This window comes from Leopardus geoffroyi, chromosome D2 (assembly GCF_018350155.1).
Source record: "Leopardus geoffroyi isolate Oge1 chromosome D2, O.geoffroyi_Oge1_pat1.0, whole genome shotgun sequence".
NCBI classification, from domain to species: Eukaryota; Metazoa; Chordata; class Mammalia; order Carnivora; family Felidae; genus Leopardus; species Leopardus geoffroyi.
The window spans coordinates 69202323-69213066 of NC_059334.1; the positions used below are offsets into that span (position 1 = coordinate 69202323).

General features: G+C 44.9%; 1 long non-coding RNA gene across 2 annotated transcripts; it reads left to right on the forward strand.

Moving 5' to 3' along the window:
- Nucleotides 1-1299: 1299 nt before the first annotated feature.
- LOC123577074 lies at nt 1300-6720 on the forward strand. 2 transcript variants are annotated; one of them, XR_006701700.1, is made up of 2 exons: nt 1300-3864; nt 4766-6720. It is a non-coding gene; the product is annotated as an uncharacterized LOC123577074 (long non-coding RNA). The 2 variants fall into 2 exon arrangements; XR_006701699.1 differs by having other exon boundaries at nt 1300-3662.
- Nucleotides 6721-10744: the final 4024 nt, after the last annotated feature.

The window sequence follows — 10744 nt, forward strand, 5'->3', positions numbered from 1 at the left end:
AGCTGTTTCCCAGAAAAGCCATCCTACATTCCCTACATCTAAAACTTCCACTGAAACTTATAGGACTGAACTTTGAAAAGAGTGAAATGTCGTTAGAAATCTTTGCACCATCTTTATTCCTGAGTTGCTGCTGGTCTCTGGCACTCCAGTCTCAGATGCACAGGGAAACCTGCCCTTGTCCTGAATCCATGATGCCTTTTCCATCAGACTGCAGATCCCCATAAAATGTGCAAAGAAGTTGACTCTTACTGCATTGACTCCTCTCAAGAAAGTGAAGGTTGCCCCAGCCCCCTCTCAAGCTGTCACTGAGAACAGTACTGGAGGGGTGGATTTGCCAAATGTCTGTCAGAGCCAATGCTGGGGGCAGTGTCAGCAGGGAGCCTGAGTTACCTTTGGTGACATGGTCTTTTCTCCTCCCTGTTCCCTTCGACTGTTCTGAGCCAATGACACAGATCTCAAGTTCCAGGGGACAGGCAAGTTACTCACCAGCTGATTCTTCCAGTAATTGGTGAGAATGAGCAAGACCTCTCTTTTATGGGCCTTCCTAAACCCACTATGGAAATAGGGGGCGGGCGTATGAAGTTTGCTTCAAGGAAGTCTTACTCAGGGAGTTGTTTGTCATGAGTGACACTGGCATTTAAGTTTCTCTCCTTTATTACCATAAAATACCTCCTCAGCATAGACCTGTTTCTCTCACTGGCAAACTTGTCAAAATGGCTCTCATGAAAAGGAAACAGAGAATGGGAGACCCCACTGATTAGAAACTTTGAAATAAGTGCTCCAACTTTGGATATTCATATCTATGACTTATGCTACTGTTTGCAATAAAAAGCAATAATAGAAAATAATAATGAAACAGAGCTTTATAGATATTTCTACACTTGCATCGAAATCCATCCTGCCCCCATGATTCCAAGTTGAGGATGGCAAGCCTTTAATACATGGGTTTCACTTCCTCTGCCACAGCAGACATTGCTGAATGATTACTGCATTCTTTCTTGTTGAGCTGAAATGCAACAGAAGAATCCTTTTGGATATGGTGTTCTTAGCAGCCACTATAATTCATCAGAAATGTTATGCAAGGGGCACCTGGATGGCTCAGTCAGTTGAGCGTCCGACTTCGGATCAGGTCATGATCTCACAGTTCGTGAGTTCAAGCCCTGCATCAGGCTTGCTACTGTCAGAGTGGAGCCTGCTTTGGATCCTCTGTCCCCCTTTCTCTCTGCCCCTCCTCTGCTCATGCTCTCTCTCTCAAAAACAAACAAAATTTTTTTTGAAAAAAGAGAGAAACATTATGCAAATGGCACCCGTTTGCCAGCCCTGTTCTAAGTTAATAAGATCTACTGTATGTGTGTGAGTGCAGGTACCACTTGGAATGTCCTCAGCTGAAATGCTCTCATGTTTTCAATTTCCATTTCAGATGCATCTTTTTGGGAAAACCGTTTTCTGCCCAAAGGAAATCAGCTTTCCTGTTTTCTGTTGTTATCAATATTGCTGTTTGGGTTCCCTTGAGTCGTGGATTAAGTGGCAGCTGAGAAATCTTGTTGGGACCACCTCTTCCCATTGCCTTTCAAAGTGAAGTCTTGACAAGAAATGAGTTCTTCCCAAAGCTAAGTACATTGGAGGTTGGGTCTGGTGGTAGCTTCCTAATGAATTTGTGGTGCACAGATCTGTCCTTGAGCTATTTTCTGTAATGTTCTCACTGCAGTGTCCCATGACTGATCTTATTTCAGAGAATTGTATGAGTTTTGCAGCAAATTACAAGGAAGGCCTGGTTCCTAAAATCAGCTGAAGGCCAATTAAGGTTTCTTGGGGCGCTTTCCTTCAGCTGCAATGTCATCATAAATGACTCTCCAGTGCAGTGGAGGGCTGACATTTTGTAAGCTAATACTATATTTTGGGAGTGATTAAAATCTCCATCTCAGTCACCTGCCTGACCAACTGCCAGTGGCCACAAAACAAAAGGATTACAGTCAATTCATATCCATTAGGAAAATGATGTGAAACACTATTGGTTTAGGCTTAGTGGGGCTTAATCTGATTTCAGGAAGAAAGGAGAGGTGTGCAATTAAAGGAGAGAGGAAAGGCAGAAAAGAAAATCAAATGAGAATTTCCCCCCAAAACCCAAGACCTTTTTGGTTTGTTCATTTCCATAAGGATTTATTAAGTACCTGTTGAGTTCTTCCCACTATGGTAGACCCTGAAAGGGAGGAAGGAGAAAACACTAGCAATGCCTGTCCTCAGAATTTGCAGTGTAGTAGGGGGGAAACACTACACACTGAGGAGGTGGCCAGAGAATTAGCAGATTCATGTTAGTAGGAATTTAAAAATATTCTTTAGGTGCCTGGCACAGTTGGAAAAGGAAAAGAAGATAAGTGAGAAGGGATAGTTGACATCTACGTGCTCTTACTGTGTGCTTCACATTAAGTTTTACACATATTAACTCACCTTTACAACAACCCTACATACCATTATTATTCCCGCTTTACGGATGAGGAAACTGAGGCCCACAGAAGTGAAGAAACTTGCCCGAGATCACACAGTCCGCAAGAGGAAGAGCTGGGGTTTGCATACAGCTAGTCTGGTCCTAGAATCTGAGGTTTTACCATTATTCTATGTGGCCTCCCAAGGTGATGGGGTATTCCTGACCCATGAGGATTTTCATTCTCCATAGGGAGATGAGGTCTAGGTGTGGGGATAATTAAGCTACAGGTAGAGGGTGTAACAGTGGAGGCAGGGAATAGAGTGATTGATGACTTCAGAAAGGTGGGTGTGCTAACTGAACTCTGGACATGGATGTGTATATGTTGGGGGAAGCTCTGCACAGAGGGATAGAGAAGGTTCTAACCCAGGAAAAGAGCACGAGCAGAGGAGACTGAAAGAATGGCTACAATTTGCAGTTACTTGTTTGTAGTTGTCTAAGAAGAGAAATCATTAAATCAAAGGGTGCCTTCTTACAAGGACAAGGGTTTATAGCACTGGGGACAAGAGCGAGGATGTGGAATCTGACAGACTAAGTTTAAAGTTCGATTGTGTCACATGCTCCTCAAGTGACCTTGAGAGAGTTACCTAGCCTTTATCGGCAAATGCAAGATAGGAAGAATGGCTATAGAAGAATTGGGAAAGTCTCTCATCTTGTAACAGAGCTCATTTATTTACTTCTTCAAAAATATTCATTAGGAACCAATTACCTGCCATGTGCTGTGCTAGATGTTGGGACAATGAACAAGGCAAACATGAGTGTTGCTCTCTTAGAGCTTGTATTCTAACTGGGGAGGCAACACAATAAACAAGCAGTAATCTACAGCAAGTAATCTTAGGATATGACAGGGATTTTGAAGAAAACATAGGGTTGGGGCCAAGTAGAATTAATGGCTTTTACTGTGCCAAGGACAGTGTTTGTCAGGTAGGAGGCAATCAAAACACAGGAGCTTTCATTTTACATTTATTAATAGCTCCATCTTGAAATTCAACATGTAAGAGGAAGCCAAGGTATCAGATACTCTTTGCTGCCTACCAGGAGGGCATTTCTCCTTTCACCTTGCTTACAGACCCCTCTTTAATCCAAGATTCATCTTACCCCCACAGGCAAGGTGTTGGGGTTACAGGAAGCTCAGGATGGATGTCTACATCTCCAAGGAACTATCACTTTCTACCAAAATGTGAGAAGAAACTCTGGAATGCAAGTCATGAATGGGAACTGTTGTGTATTCACTGCTTTCCCCCCAGTGCCCAGGACAGTTCCCAGCACAGAATAGGGGCTCAACAAATGTCTGTGGAATTATTAAACAGGTCAATTGAAATAAACATGGATATATTTTAGAATCGCACAAGCATGGCATAAAATTTTAAAAATCCAAACAGGTAAACATATTGGGAGTGCGGCTTTATATTTTCTACCACTAGTGACATTTGCTGCAAATGTTTAAAGAGCTGCCTCTTAGGAATATCTCCACTTGACTTTAATTTGAGCCTTATCACATATCATTAAGACCTTTTCTTAGTGCTCTTTCCTGGAACACATTTCTATGCAGGCAGCCCTTGTTCTCCAGGCCAGCAGTAGCTCTGAACAAGAGGGAATACCCCAGCATTTGCTTCTGAACTCCTTTTTCATGAGCCAAATCAGCATCCTCAGTCCAAGATAACTAGAAGGAAATGGGATCTTGAATGGCCCAGTTGGGTGGCCTTTGCTAGTGCTATTTCTCTCACCTAATCTTGTTTCCTCTTGCTGAGAGTATCCCTCTCTATCCTGCAAAGCTTGCCTAAAAGCCCATTCAGCTTTCCCCACTTCTCTAGGCTCCAGCGAGTGGACTCTCATATCTCATAATCTGCATAGTATATTATCTTATCTATCAAAGGAATTAAAACACCAAATAGCAGCACAGGACAAAGCCAGGCAGAGCCCACATCCTGTTTCTCCAACAGGATGTGCATTCTATGAGGCAGAGGCCACGCTTTCTGCCTCTTTGTATTTTGTGTTGTAATATCTCTGGGTTAAGTCCTGGTGATGTTCTTAATGCTTTTGGAGACTCAGTGTCACAGTTGTGAAATGTGAACTGTACTAGTAACTCTTCTATAAGGTTACTGTAAATTTTGAAGAGAGAAAAAGTGTGAAGGGTCTCCACAATATCGAGTACCGGTTCACATTCCAAAGTTCCCCTACTGTTATTAGTACATGGCAAGTACTCCATCCTTATTAGAAGATTTATTGAATGATCCACTCTCTGATAGCTGAGAACATATTCAATCCTCTTGCCTTATCTAGATGGCACTGTTCCTGCTGCATTTGAAACATGGGCTTCCTCAGACTCTGCTCTGAAATTGCAATGGAGGAGAAACCAGTGGTTTCAAGGAACACAAATGCAGGGGAAGCTGGGCCAGCCTCAGCTCTACAAGGGTGGTCACCAGCTCCGGGACTGACAAGGGCCACAGTACAAGATGGAGACAAAGTGCCGAGTTTCCAGAGGCTGTTGGTGGTGGTGAGGCCTGTACCATGAGCGGTGTCTTCTGGAAGGTGAGATTACCAGAGCCCAGGCACTCTGGGGACTCTTGGAGGGTCACACAGTGAAGAAGTCTGATAATCACCAGCCCTCTGGAGGGAAGTGGCTGATCCACAGAAGCCTGTTCCTCTACTTTGGTCATTGTTACGGGTCTCACTATAAAAGCACTCAAGTAAGGATCAGTCAGGAGGCTCATGGTCGTTATGATTCCACTGTCTGCTGAGACACAAACCAAACCACTCAGATACAAACAGCCAAAAGGTCATGACTCTGCTCACTTCTCTGGCCTGAGTCCTGGGCCAGTGGTGACCCTCAAAGCGTTGCCCATGCCAAAGTCTCTTACCACACTGAGTCTACCCAGAGGACCAGGGCTGTAAATGGACTGTGGGTGATGCTGGATGATTCTTTAGAGGCCATTGGTGCTACCTCCTCGTTGTACAGATGGGGAAACTGAAGCCATGTAAGGGGAGAAGGGAATTGGACAAATCACATGACCCACTGATGTTAAATTTGGACTTGATTCTCCATCGTATTCTCCTTCCAACACTAAATGTAGTTAGAAGCCTGCTTCTGCTCAGAAGATGGAAAATGGCCTCTGACAATAAAAGCTGATTTTTAACAACCAACCCAAGAAAAATAGAATGCTTCAGCAAGTCTTTGGCCTGGATCCAGAGAGATCTTAGACTGTGAAGGGATGGATGGATTAACTCTTACCATCCTCCCATCCTGAGCTCTTTGAGCTTTTGTTTTGTTTTGTTTTGTTTGCTTGTTTTTTGTTTTTGTCACCTATGGGGTTTGCAAATCCACAAATTTGGTTGTCTCCTGTCATGTGGTTGTCACAGGAGCATGGGCCAGCAAGAGGTTCACATGATGGTTTAATCAATACTGCAAATAACGATAATAATAGGATAGTTAGCACATGTGCTTACTGTACCAGATGCCCTTCTAAGTCCTTTGCATGTATCAACTCATTTAAACCTCACAACTCTTATCAAATCAGTTTACAAATGAGAAAATTGAGGCATAGGAAGGCTAAGTAACTAGCCCAGGATCACCTAGTTTGTAAGTGGTACAAGTGAGATTTGAGGATAGTAAGTCTGACTCTGGAACCATGATGCCTTACTGTCCTGGTTGCAGTGAGTGGCACTTTAAAACAGGGCTGTACTGTAATTTTTTAAAAAATCATTGATTACAAATTCTGTCTCCCTGTCCTCAGGGGCTAGCAGTGGAATGGACCCTGAAAGGTAGTGCCTTCCCTCCCCCACCTTCTCCCACAGTGCTGTGGGCATTAAACCCTATCTCCCCTGCCGCCCCCTCCTCTCTCCCCGCCAGGTAGTTGCCTGCTTTGGCACCTTCAGAGGCTCTTCTGCAGAGGCACCAGAGGTCACTGATGGATTGAGCTTTTACATTCCCTTGGGGCAAAATGTACAGCTTCTTGGTCCTTCAGTGGAAAATAGCCATTTGAACTCTCTCAACTCTATGAATCTCATGAACTGGGTCTCCAGAAGCCACTTGCATGACAGGAAACAAATAAAAGGGGAGCCCACTCCTCTTCCCCAGAGGAGGGGTTAGAAGGCTGGAATAATTCATCACAGTCCCCACCCCTCCCGCACACACACACACACACACACACCAGTGCTCCACTCTGCCAATGGAACATTCGTGTTGCCTCTGAATTATGTGCTTTTGATTAATTTCTAAGGAAAAAAGATCAGCTTTGCCAGAGCCTATGTTGTGTTTTCTCTAAATCAGGGCAAATAACATTACTTCTGCAAATGTTGCCATTAGAATAGATTTATATTTACCTAGAGAGGCTGCTCCTGAGAGAGATGCAGTGAGAAGTTTATGCTACAGACAGAATGATCTCTGTTGAAATGCGATTTGCTGCAGACGGCTGTTTGGGGTTTGGATAAATGAGAAAGATAAACACGATGACTGCTGGTGGTTTTCAGTAACACGATTACCCCTGGGGAATAGATCTCTCTCCCTCTTTCTGTGTCTCTCATCACTCATCATCTCTGCAAAAATTTTCTGAAATAGAGGATTGAGCTGGTAAGGCCATGACATATGCTCACGTCCACACCCACATCTCTGCCCATGCCCTCGGTCACATGTGCACACACATGCACAGGTGTGCCCAGACACCTTCACACAGTGGCTTTTGGACTTCAGCTTGGGCAGAGGAACACTTTTTTTTGTCACAGTCATCTTTCCTCCACCACCAGGTGGAGCATATTGGGCCCTCGAGAAACTACCAATATATTGGCAGGAAGCAATTTGTCCCACAAGATAAAGCTGTGAGATTCAGACGAAGCAATAACAAATTTAGCTCTAGAGCCTTGAGGTGCGCAAAGTTGCACTCTCATGGTTTCAGGCTATGGAATAAAATTCTTCAGTGAGTGTAATTGGCTTTGCATTGCTCCTGTGTATTTTGCAACTCAGAACTGGAAAGTGGACCCAGGAGTTCTAGATTCAGGCTCTGTCCTCTGTCTTACCTGTGTGGAGCTCTCATGCATGTCCTAGGCTGTTCTGGGTCTCCAAAGAGGAGCCAGATATAGTCCCTGCCTCAAGGAGCATCAAAGCATGACCCCAAAGAAGCTGAATGTAGGCTCAGAAAGTAAGAGGTACCGAATGAGAGGTGCAGGGAAGCTGCCCTAAGGGAAGCATCACCTCCGGCTGGAGAAGGAAGGAGGAGTACTGGTCTAGCCTTTGAGTTGCTCACGGAGGATATGGAAACTTTGGACAGACGATGATGGAGGAGGGAAGGCATTTCTGGCAGAAGAAACAGCATATTTAAAGGGAGACAGAGGACAGCGGGGGTGTGTATGTAGGGGATAATGGACAGGCACTCTAGGGCTCAGGGTACATGTGTGGATGTAGAAGAGAGGAACTTGGGTGGACAATGAAATGACTTTTCTGTGTTGCCTTTCCTGTCTTCAACCACTTCGCTTCAGCCGGTGGAGTCACCCCCAGATTGATCAGAAGCCCCCTTTCCAGGTGGCAATCACTCTTGCCAACTAAGGATCATAAGGGCTCTGTGCTCAGGACAAGGCACCAAAGTGGAGGATGCCCAGGAGAGGAAACATGTCTTCTACCTACCTCCCTGTTGCCTTTGCTGAAACTCTTCCTTTCTATCTCCATCTGTTTAAATCATACTCATCCTCCAAGATGCAACTCAAATGCAAATTTCACAGCAAATTCTTCCTTAATGTTCCCAGCCAGAAGCAATTATTCCTCCTCCTGAGCCTTGAAATCCTGTGTTCCTCTGGGATGTTGATGGGAATCTCCTGTAAACAGTGGAAACCCCCAGATGCTTAACTGTGCCCTAGCGCCCAAGTTCAGTATGATCTCTGTGTGTCTATTCCTGTAAAAAGTTCTTATGGATCTTAAGTCAACTGCTGAACTGGGGCTTAATAAAGCATAAAATGTGCAAAACTGAGAAGATTAACGGGTCAAACACTGTAGCTCTGATCTTTGAGTCAGCTCATTGGAAATGTGGCCAGCAGGGTGAGTGTGACAGCTTTGTTCCCACTCTTCTGATCGGGAGTCTGGGAAGGGACCCATTTCTCCTCAATCCCCAGGCCCTCCTGGATGGCTGGCATCTATACAGCGCCATCTGGATTCTTCCAGCTGGCTCAAAACCTATCTTCCCTCTCCACAAACATGGCTTCTTCTCTCTTTACTACTTCAGTCAACATCAACACCATCCACACAATTGTGCGATTGTACAACTAGAAGATATCCTTGGCCCCTCCTCTCCCTCACTCTCCATTCCCAATCGACCTTGTAACTTCATGTACATCATTCAGATCCATCCCCTTCTTCCCACCTTTCCCTCCAGCCCCCTAACCAAATCATTGCCACCCCCTCCCTGGATAAGCCCAGTAGCTCCTAACTGTTCCCATGCTGTCTGACCTCCCTCACATCTGTTCCCCACAGGTCAGCTAGTTTGCTGTCAAATCTACGGCTCGTTTTTGCCCTCGCTCCTGCAACCTGGCCAGGGCCTCCCCGTCGCTCTCAATGGGGCTGTTATTGCAGCCTGGTAGGTCGTGGCACAGAATGGGAAACCATCCTCTTCAGTCTCATCTTCCCTGACTCTGTCTCTCCGCACTGTCAACGTCCTGCCCTTTCCTCCTGGCATTTGCAGACTGCCTCTCTCTCTGCCTGGGATGTGCTGCTACTTTTCTGTTCAGCTTAGGCCTTGGTTTTCAGCTTCCCAGTGCTTCCTGGAAGTCTTCCTCTATCCAACAAACTTGACCTCAGCCTTCTCTTATGGGCTGCAAAGTGCTCTGTGTTTGCTCAGCACCATTGTCATGATTTATAATTAGATAATAAGCAATGACAAGATTATATCTTTTCAACTATAAGATGATCTTTAAGGCACTTCCCAGCCTCATCAAGCTATCATTCTAACCCCCGGGTGTGGCACTGAGAGCTCTTTCTGGCCTTACCCTATTTCCCCAATCCCATTATAGCCAATCCTGGTTCCCAACACACACCCTCTGCTAAGTGTTGGGGGCTGTTCTCTCTTCTGGACTTCCAGCCTCCCATGTTCACCTACCCCTGTGTAGAATTTCTGAGGCATAACTTAAATCCCAACCTTTCTTTGGTGTGTTCTCCTTTTAAATGGCTTCATCCCTCTGCATTAGTTAGGATAGGCTACGTTTTGCTGCAGCAACAAATTTACCTCCAGTTGCAGGGGCTAACACACAACACAGTGATTTCTCCTCCAGAATAAATATCCAGTGAAGATCAGCAGGAGGCTTTTTTCCTCAAAGAAACTCAGGAACATAAGCTGATAAGGCCCTCATAACCTGGAATGTTGCTGGGAAAAAAGGGCATGTAGAAAGTTCACTTGCTCTTTCTGTTTCCATTGGGAAGTGATACATGTCACCTCCAACTGCAACCTATTATCCAAAATGAATCACATGGCTCTTCCTAAATGCAACGGGGCAAGGAGGTGTGGGCGGCATCTAAGTATTCCTTAGGGGCAGATGCCTCCACCAAGGCAAGTGAAATATTAGTGCAACTAAATTCTCAAGGAAGGTTTGCTCGTAGTCGACTGCATACCTATTGATTTTCTTTCTGTTCTGAACACAAACAGTATTTTATGCCTGGAGATCTTATTAATTGAGGAAAAGCTAGACTTTGGCCCTGCCTTGATATCGTCTCTGTATTATGTTTGTCTTGTCTCCCTTACCAGATGACAAATGCCTTTAAAGCAGGGACCCTTTCCAATATTAATAAATAACTTCCTCAAGCAGTAGGAATAAAGGAAAGAGCTGTAGTAGGAGGAGAGCCTTACCTCTGGCAGTTTGCATGATGTTAGGCTAATTATTTAACCTCTGAAGACAGAAGAGCCTTGGATTTCAGAGCAAGGGTATAGGACTTCCTTTATTTATTTCTTTTTTTTTAATTTTTTTTTCAACGTTTATTTATTTTTGGGACAGAGAGAGACAGAGCATGAATGGGCGAGGGGCAGAGAGAGAGGGAGACACAGAATCGGAAACAGGCTCCAGGCTCTGAGCCATCAGCCCAGAGCCCGACGCGGGGCTCGAACTCTCGGACCGCGAGATCGTGACCTGGCTGAAGTCGGACGCTTAACCGACTGCGCCACCCAGGCGCCCCAGGACTTCCTTTGTTTAAATACCAATTCTGTCACCTACTATTTGAGCAACTTTGGGAAACTTAAGGCCTCAGTTTTCTCGTCTGTACAGTGGAGATAATAAAGTAACTACCTTACA